Below are 10,373 nucleotides of genomic sequence, written 5' to 3'. Positions count from 1 at the left end.
TCTTTCCCTCTGTTCCTCTGGTTTTGTGGTGTGTGATGGGGTGGGTTCTGAGAGGGACCCTTCCCTGAAGGCCAGGGGAGGACGCCTGAGGTAGTGAACTATGGCCATTTGTTATCTGCACTGTGACATACATTCACAGAGCTCAGGATACCTAAGCAAAATCCAAGCCCAGATCTGCCAGTCCTGCCAGTTTCATATGAGGCTGTGAGCCTCCATGTTCTCTCAGGGATTCATAGGAACTGTGTTTGGTAAGAAAAGAGCATCTCATCACGGCACCTGATTGTGCTGCATAATGACAGTATTCCATGCTACAGGGAACTCCCTTTTCCCTAAACCTTTGCAAAATAGCTCAAGGAACAAAAAGGGTTGTATTGCAATCAGCTGGGCAGCATTGCCATCTAATAGCTCTGTAGCATCTGCCCTGATTTTCTGTAGCACCCTTCATCTCTGCAAGTAAGTATGGAAAAATAGTAACAGACCTTGAGGAGAGGAAACAGCCTTAGCAGAAGAGGTAGGTTTCTGCAATGGCAGGTACAACCCAAGTGTGAAGAGTTAGGAGAAAGGAGGAGCTGAGACCTTTCCTTTTCACCTCCTAGACAGGCTGTGTTTCAGGGGTGGGATATGATTCCTCAGCCAGATAATGATGCAAACCAGGCTACAGTGGCTGAAAATATGCTGCAGAATAATACACAGCACCCTTGAGTGCTGGGTCTCTGATTGCCCATGCTGTGTAAATACCAGCACATTCCTGACAGGTTTGGCCCATGCCAGTTAATGCTCTCTGAGATGCTGCCCAGTCAGTTTGTGAGATAGCTGGTAGCAGTAGCCATGTCCAAAAATCAGCAGCGTTGTGATTGCACCAAGGTTGTCTCTCTGCATTTTAAGCAGCCCTCCACTGGTATCCCAGAGGGCGTTGCACCTTCAGACACCCTGCTATCCCTTGCACTGCCTCCCAGGCATGGAGTACTTTTGGCTGTGTGGCATAGGAAAGGCACTCTGATTTCACACCAAACTTCACACATGGTATGTACCAGTCTCTCTGTGTTCCTAGTGCTCTGCCCTGGCTTTAATTCTTCTTGTCCCAGTACTTCTGAATCTCCTCTGTTTCCAGAGTCATGGTAGTTCAATTCAGTTGTTTGCTCTCTTACAGACTTATATTTAAAGACTGGGAAAAGTGGAGTAGTTTTGAACTGATGGATGGTAGTCCTCTCATACTGGAGTCTTTTCATCCTAGAGAGCTTTCACTCCACTTCACTGAAGCAAATTAAACATTTACTTTTTCCCCTACTAGTGTCAGGTAAGCACAGTACCCCTTCCTGAATCTATAACTTGGGCAAAGAAAAAGAAACTTATGCTCTTGTACAATTAATGACATCCTTGCAGCACTTCTTCTCTGTGTAAGACTTTTCTCATATTTACACTGACGATTTTCTTGAGATCTTATTTTTAGTGCTGTTACAGGCTACAGGTAAGTAAAATGTCATTGCAGAACACAAGCACAGCACAAATTAGTGCTGAGTTTTTGTAGCAACTTCTTTCAGGGCAGCACATTACACTCTGAACTCACCAAGTATAGGGAAACTCAGAAATGCAAGCATCCCCTTGAGCATGATTTGTTTAGGTTAATCTTTACAGATTTAATTTCCTATTTATATTGTTCCTGGCTGACAGAGCAATGCAAGAAAAGAAAGACCTTGCTCAATGGCCAGTTACCATGTTTACTTGTGAAACTTTTGTCCTTTCTGGCTGGTAATACTGTAGAGAAATCTGTGGTACCCTGGGACCTTGTCTGAGAGCTACCTCTGTGTCCTGCGGGCTTGGTCCCTGCAAGGTACCCGTCCTTCTGTGGAGGCAGCAGCAGGCACTAAGGCTCTGGGTGGCCCTCCCCTGCTGGATCTCAGGGGCTGATTCAACAACTGACTCATAAATTTCACTTCATGCTGAGATATACTTTGACTTGCAAGTATAATTTGTTGAGAAGGGAGAGATGAGCATTAGCAAGGACATGTTTTACTTCGAGTCTATAAGCAGCAAGAACAGTTTTGTTTTCAAGTAGCGTTCTTTAAGATGAAATCACAGGATAATTGCTGTGTGGCAATAGCCCATGTATTGTTTTCATCTGCCAAAGAATAGCTTGTTTTTGGAAAGGTGCATCCACAGGTACTAATAAATCAGCCCAAAATGCATCTACTGCTTCAGCAGTTAGTTGCAGCACCAGGAGGACCTCTTGTAGCATCTCCATCCAGAGTATGCCCAAGATAGTGAGCTCAACTTGTTACCAGGTCCTCCTTCACTTGAAGTTATCGGTCTGACCTTTTTATCACCTTTACCAGCAGACATTTGGCTGCTTGCTGCTGACTCAGAAGCTGCTGTCTCAGCTGAGAATACCCTTCTTTGTGAGTCATGCACTGTCTCTACAGACAAACTGCTTAAAGGGCACGGTTGAATGTTGGCTGTTTCTGTGCTCCTGGAGCATCACGCTACCAAGCAGGTTGGAAACTGTCAGCAAATGCTGCATTGTTTCTAATTATTTTCCTGGGTATCCTCCTAAAGCCATTCTGGTTCCATAGACCAACTCATATTACTGTAATTCACGTTCATATATGTGGTTGATAAAGAGGTGGGCAAGTCCTCCTTCCCAGCTAATCTTGCAACTGCTACCACTGATGTGTCAGACAGTGAGTCATACAAAATTTGATTTTGTTAGGTTAGGCTGCATTTTTCTAAGCCCTCCAAGTGGCCATAACTGCTTCCTTGAGGATCTGACTTCAAAGAAATGTCAAGACCCATAAATAGGCATTGCAGATGAGCAGCACATAAGTAATGCCTGCCTATTCTGTATGTTAACACTCAGTTATGCTGCTCATTAGTAGTCAAAATGTAATAGCATTCAATAATGGGAAAGGTCAAATCTCTGTCAAACTATTATCTGAAACATTTTTATCTAGAAATATATACCTATGTATAAATTATTCTTTTTTTTCTGTTATGATAAACTGATATCCTGGGTATATCAATCCTAAACATTTATGGCATGGGTGGATGTTGCAGCTACCAAACTAAATTCAGAAGTATTTTAGAGAGTCTGATAAAGCAAACAGCTTATAACACAGTGATGCAATTTTCCAGAACTATGTAGAGGAAACAGTGAAGGATCATATCATCAAATGAACATGTGTGCTTCTTGGAGTTAGCTCCTGTACAATAAGGTGTATTTTGTTCTATCTTGTAATTGCCAGGCACCTAATATTTCAACACTTCATGTATGATTATAAAAATTAGTCTGCTCTAACCTTTATGTACAAGCAAAGTGATTAGTCTGATGCCAGTCATGGAGGTCTTTGTTATAGAACTATGCATGACAGATTTTTTTTTCTGTTTTGTTTTCTGGAGAAGGGTTTAGGTTTTTGTTTTGCTTTGGGCTTTTTTGTTTGTTTGGTTTGTGGTTTTTTTTTGTTTTGGTTTGTTTTTTGTTCTATTTTTGCTTGTTTGTTTTTTTCAAATGTGTCCAAAATTATGACAGTTCATTCCTTGCATTTCAAACAGAAACTGGCAATGTCTGTTGGCAACAGCAAGTGTTAACAGCAGAGAAAGAGGCAAATATTTGCAAAGACATATAAAGTATTGCTGTTCTTTAAAAAATATAAAGCATTCCTAGGAAGTCTTACCACTGAAGACTTGTCAGGTTACTTTCCACAGTGGTACCTGAAAGGTCATCTATCCCTTCTTCTAATCTTATTTATTTGGGATCCAATTGGTTCTTGCTATACTGCCTTTGTGCATAATAAACTCCTCCCTCCAAAAGCAGAAACAACTAGAGAGCAGCAACGTCTTGTTAAATTATACCACTAAGGCCACTAAATGGATGTGCCTGCCAACTGGTGAGGGCAGCTTGGCCCAAAACTGAGCAAGGAGCAGAGTGAAGGTTTGGTGGGACCTGCCTGGTGACTCTGAGTGGTGTATGAGTCTGGCAGGAGAGGGGGCAGCAGGGATAGGCTGTGGCACACAGGAGTGACAGCACACTTGCTGTTTTTCTGGTTATGTGCCCATCTTCAGTTTGCTGGAGTTTCAACTTGGCTGCAAATGACCTTAGCTGTACCAAGTGGCTGTTCAGAGCATGCAAGTTTAGCCCCTGCTGGGATGTTATGCTCTGGAGAAGACTCACTGCCTCCTTCTGCTGTAGAGGGAGGCTCTAGCCACATCTCAGGTTAGATGGTATGAATATTCCTTACAGATTGTTAAGCCTGGAGAGTGCATTATGGTTATTGAGCCTGTGTCATGTTGTGGGGGCAGAGCTAAAGGGCTTGGCCAGTAATCCTGTGCTGAGCCCCTGACTTTTTTTTAGGACCTGGCATGTCTTATTTTAAAAAGAAATCCAGCATCTATTCAAAGCCTGCAAGCAATGAAGAACACTCCACATCCCTGAGTAAGCTGTTTCAATGATTAATTATCTACTCTGTTAAAAATTCACACCTCATTTCTAATCTGAATCCATTTAGTTTCAGCTTCCCAGTGTTGGCTCCTTAATAGCTGGGAGGAAAAAAAAGACAGAAGATCCATCTCTGTCTCAGTGCAACCCCTTGTAAATTGTGATCAAGCCACCTTTTAACCTTCTCATAGATGAACTGCAGATATAAAGATGCCTTTCACTGCAAGGGAAGGTGCTGTTTGTTTGTTTTGTTTGTTGTTTTGTTTTTATTTTCATAGCTTCAAGAATTATTGAGATATTTTTTTTCTGTACTAGTATCTCCAGCAAGTTGACTTGGATGTATGCATCAGCTCTGCATGCTATACCTGGATCCTTCATTTTTCCAGAATCTGTCTCCTTCCAGGGGGGTTGGAGCCAGATGCTTGCAGTATCCCTTTGGGATCAAGGACCGAGCCCTTGGGACTCCTCAGAAGAATGGCTTAGAACTGGGAAATCCCATGGAGTTGAAGACAAACAGTTTTCCCTTTGCCATGTGGAAATGAAGAATGTTTTCCCTTTTTGCCCCCAGAATAGCTTTTCATAGAGAGTTTATCAAAATAATTTTGTACCATTTGACAGAGCTGGCTTTGATGGGTTCACACAGACATTTTCTTCACTGTGCTCTTTGCTTGCAAGTGGGAGAAACCACCTCAAAGGTATTGTGGACAGTGGAAAAATATTTATAAGGTCCTTAGTGTGCTCTTCAAAAATGTGTATGATGTGGAGAGACAGAAAGATCTATGAGTAATTGGGGAAAATGGGAACATCAATCGTTTTCACACTCACACTTACCAACTTTAGTTGCAAAGAGCCAGATGATAGTATTAACTAATATATTTTTACTAAAGCACACTAGAAACTTGTAGGCAATTGTGAGGGTTGCCCCATGCTGTAGGACCACTTACTGGCACTGTGCATGGGTTTGAACTGTTCTTCACTTGGGCTTTGCCAGCAATGGCCTGGAAGTAGGAAGATGCTAAGCAGGCTTCAGCCATCACATGCTTATCCTGATCTATGCTTAGCCGTGTCAGGCTGGATTTTAATGCTGTTTTGACCTGAACTCAGCAGCTCCAAGGCAGGGGGGCATGACTGCAGGCCCCCACAGGTCTGGGGTGAGCACACACACATCTCATACAGAAAACCAGTGGCACTGAGTACAATTTTGGAGCTGACTCCTAGGTGAGATACTTATAGGTGACAGAATATGCACTGATATTAGCACTTCCTTTACTCCTTGGAGTAGTAAATACATGGCTGCTATGTCACTCTCAGCTTCATGGCACTGATTATGCAAATTATGCCTGAGTTAGCTCACATCTGGCAAGAAATTTACACAGATCAATGAACTTTAGATGAGAAATCTGTGTGCTTTAGTGCAGTTAGAAAGCTGTCAGCCACACTGAATGCCTTTATACATCTGGGTTGCTCTCAGGTTCTGCTTCTTGGCATGCCCAGACCTGAATGGCTTCAGTGCTTCAAGTAAGCCAGGTGACACTGTACTGATCTGTTCCCCCCTTGCATCTTGGCCCTTCTAGTTTATTGGTCAGTGCCAAGTGTCTTGATGGAAATAGGAAAGAGATGCATGGACTTAGACTGATAAAAGAGATTTCATGTTAGGGGTCTAAAAATGGGCTATTTGGAAAGCAGTGGGATTTAAGTGATTTGTAATTGTTAGACTGGTTAACTTACTGGCAGTGTACTGATATTAGAGGTGCTTAGCTCTGCTTGCAATACTTGGGTTTGAGCTGGGTTATTTGTTTGTTTTTTTGTTTGCTTGTTTTCTTAAAGCTGAGATACCCAGCCTTTCAGTAAGTGCTACTTAAAAGTGGATCATTAGCACAGTTCTATTTTGCAGTCCAGGAATAAGTAACCTGTAGGTAGAAGCAGCCACTACCAATTGACCTATTACTTGCTGTACCAGTGAGTTCCAGAGGACTTCTAAAACAGCAATAGATATTGGCCCAATTTCTCTTGATTTGTCAAGCAGGCTGTGGGTGAAACATCGATTTTATATAGCAGAGCCAAGCACAGGCTGGATACTTTTCTTTTGAAAGTCATTGTGACAGAGGGCATTAGATTCGACCTGCCATGATGAAGCCCTGACTTCTGTTCCCAGGCAGGTGTGAAAAGCCCTCTGGTAATGCTTGCAAATTGGAAAATATCAAGAGCTGCCTGGGGAAGAGGCAAATACTGAAGTTGTGTTCTCCTGACTAGCAATTCGGTACCTAAGCCAAATGGTTTTCATTCCCTTGTCAGCGCCTGAGATTGTATCTGAGCCTTGTGGAGAGGTGACTGTTCCTGTCAAATGCACAAATCATGAAAGGTACGTGGAGTCTGACAGCCTTTCAAAGCCTGCACTTTTAGAGGACCTGGAGCTGATCATGTCCTTGCCAAATTGACCCTGGGGTGAGGGAGGAGGGACCCCTGGGGATATTTGGCCAGCCCCTTTCTGTTGTTTCTTAACAGTGTGTCTTAATGTCAGTGCACTGCACATGGCTGTTTTCTGCAAATCCCCTTGGATTTCTTTTACATGTGGTAAGCAGAACCAAATGAATAGCCTGATCTTTTTGTCAGAGTTTGGGTGAATTGATTTTTGCATTGACTGGGCCATGCAAACACAGCACATTTTGTGTGCTGTGATGAAATGGCTTTACCTACAAAATGTTCAGATGTGTGTAGAGAGATGATCAACTTAGTTTTGGACTATTTATCTAGATTATGGTGTTTGTGTCTGGGGAAAAAGCTTAGCTCATAGAGTCCAATCGTAGAGTCATCAAGGTTGGAAAGGACCTCTGAAAATCATCTAGTCCACCCCCCCTGCTAGAGCAGGATCACCTACAGCAAATCACACAGGAACGTGTCCAGATGGGTTTGAATATCTTCAGAGAAGGGCACTCCACAACCTCTCTGGGCAGCCTGTTCCAGTGTTCTGTTACTCTCACAGTAAAGAAGTTTCTTCTTATGTTTAACTTGAACCCTTCCTATGCTCCAGCTTCTGCCCGTTGCCCCTTGTCCTGTCATTGGACACTGTGGAAAGGAGACTGGACTAGTCCTTCTAGCACCCGCCTTTTAGATATTTATGAGCGTTTATGACATTTCCCCTCAGTCTCCTCTTCTCCAAGCTAAACAGACCCAGGTCTCTCCACCTGTCCTCATAGATCAGATGCTCCATTCCTTTAACAATCTATGTGGTTTCCTAAATGGCACTGAGAAGTTAATGATGAACAAAGGTCAAGGATTTCATACATGCCCCCTTACGGATATTGCCACAGCTTGCCTCTTCTCCCGTGCTCTCTGTGGCATGTCAAGCTTCCCTTGTTGCTCAGACACATAAGTGCACAGCATAGGGTCAAACACTTCAGAGATCAGAGGTCTGAGTATGTGGAAGAAGAGATTTGTGGTAATCACATAAAAGAAGGGAGGTGGTACTAGTTTACAGCTAGTAAGTTGTTGACTTGACGAGAGTGAAGAGACTGCAATGATTGAGAAGGAAAAGTTACCCGTGCTCATTTCACTCTTCATTCATTTCATACCCATTTCATCCTGGTAACCAATGGCTCTTGCCAAAAGAGACCAAATCAGTTAAAGGTTCAGTCCTGCCATTTTTTCTCTTCTGGTGAGATTTATCTGCAATAGTTCTCATTCTGAACTGCTGTGGCAGAACCAGGACAAGACTTATTCCTCATCCCCTTTTTCTTACCCTATCCTAAAATAATTTCAGGCCTTCATTGGTCATCATCAGGAAGGGCACACACTCATGCACTTGTGAGGTGAGAGAAAAAAAGAAAGGAGGGAAATACCTTTCCAAGCTGTCTGTACTGGGAGCTGACAGTGGCAGGCGGCAACATAGAGGTGTATTTTGGTCAACTAAGCCATTTTTCTGTGAATCACCTTCCTTTTTTCATTCAATCCCATTCTGCTCCAAGAAGCCATCAACAAACTCAATAACTCAACAAAAACAAACCATATATCTGTTCAAGAACAGACCATTAAATCTGTAGCATCCTGCTTGTGAGCTGTATAGCTGTGGATTGGTTCCATGTAGTTAGGGATCCTGCCAAACGCTTTTCAGAAGTGACTGATGATTGTGTGTGCATCAGTTTTTGGCAACTGAACACCCACCCCTGAAAGTCTCATGCATTATACATACTGTTATAGAACAGGCAGCCTAGCCCTGGCTCATCAGGGCAGTGCTCTGGTTTCCAGGGGGACAATTTAAGGTTTCTCCTTCCTTGTGTTCACCGTGAGCCTTCCATAAATAGTGTCACTCTGATGCACAAACCCTCAAAATTAATTTGGATATCTGTATAGCCCTTATGGTTCAGTGTTAGGGTTGTGGAGAATTAGAAGAGAGTTTTGTGCTTGATTTTTTTGTTTGTTTCGTTTGTTTGTTTGTTTTGCTTTGGTTTTTTTTGGTGTTTTTTTTTTTTGTGTTTTGTTTTGTGGTTGTTTTTTCAGCAGAACTGGCAAAATTTTATGTAAACAACATTTCATTTTAACAACATCATCTGAGTTGTTTGAGACTTATTTCTCTGGGTTGTTTCAATATATTTAGCCATTAAGAATAAAGCAGACTGGGTTGGAGAAAACCAAAACAATCTTCCTTGCTCATCCCTCTTTCACTAGCAAGCCAACGTTGTTTTGTGCAGCTTTTTGTCACATGTTTTTCTAAATTTCAGCACTGCTGGGATGATTGGGAAATCCACCACTGTGTTCAGCAGAGCCAAGTACATACCTCAGACGCTTTGAGCCCGCTTCTGCCGATGTAGATATTCTGGCATGACAGAAACAACGAAGATCCTGACCCATCTTCCTCTCTTCCACATTTACTACCAAACCCAGATGTACGTTGTTGCGAGCTGATATTGGGGAGCTTGAAAGTTTATGACTTCATGTCATGTAAAAGGGTATGAGTCTGCAAGATGGCTGAGGAAGGCACTCTCATTGAGTCATGATGTTCAGAAAGGATCCCCTTGCTTTTTATACGTTTTCTCAGACAGGAGTCTAGGTGCAGCTGGATGCAATCCTAGTCCAAGACTTGGTCAATGGTTTATGTCTAAAGGATTATGTGTGTGCAGCCACCTATTAGAGTCAGTGTTTGCCTGTCCCAAAAAGACTTGCAGCAGGACAGATGAACAAAGTTGAAAAGCAATGTTGCTTGTTTCAGAGCCCCACCAAAAGCTTGTGCTGAGGCAGATGCGCCAAGTTGTAAAGAAACAGAACTTATTAAGGTGAGAGATATCACAAATTCAGAATTGCTTTTGATAAATGCACCGACTGCATGGATTCAGGCTCGAGTTAGTAATTCCCGGGTAAATGTCTGACAGAGTTGGAGGTGCAAATCTTACAAAAAATACATCCCTTTTTCATTGGGGGAAAAGGGACTCAGGCCCATCTTCCCACCCATGTAGTTGGAATTTTGGTCCTTGGCAAAACAGGGAATTCTAAAGGATGAATTTATACCTGTTGATGACGTGGGACTAGGTCATAAATAGTGTGCTAATTGGCTCTTGGCAGGCTATTTATGTTTTATAATTAAGGAAGGGAAAGGAAGAGCCAGTGTTTGCTACAGACGCAAACATGTCCTCTGGTTTTCTTGATACATCCTCTGGCTATAAGGCCTTGCCTCCAGCCTTGTTCATGCAACCTCAGGCCATGGGGCTGTCACCCCATTCCAGCAGTTACACTCACCACTGATCATAAAACTTACAGTCATGGTAATTGTCAGGTCCAGTTGTAGTAGCTGTGAGATCATAAAACTTCCAACATCTGTGCTGTGTCTTAGCCAGACAAGCAAGTTGCTCATCCCTCCACCCATACTTATTGTCAAGCAAAGGATAAGAGCACTAAATTAGCATGAACGCTTGTCTGAGACTGGTACAAGATAAACACACTAATTGGCTTT

Source organism: Chaetura pelagica, unplaced genomic scaffold (assembly GCF_000747805.2).
Source record: "Chaetura pelagica isolate M959 unplaced genomic scaffold, ChaPel_1.0 scaffold265, whole genome shotgun sequence".
NCBI lineage: Eukaryota > Metazoa > Chordata > Aves > Apodiformes > Apodidae > Chaetura > Chaetura pelagica.
The sequence above is the reverse complement of the archived record's forward strand: the minus strand, read 5'-3'. Positions refer to the sequence as shown.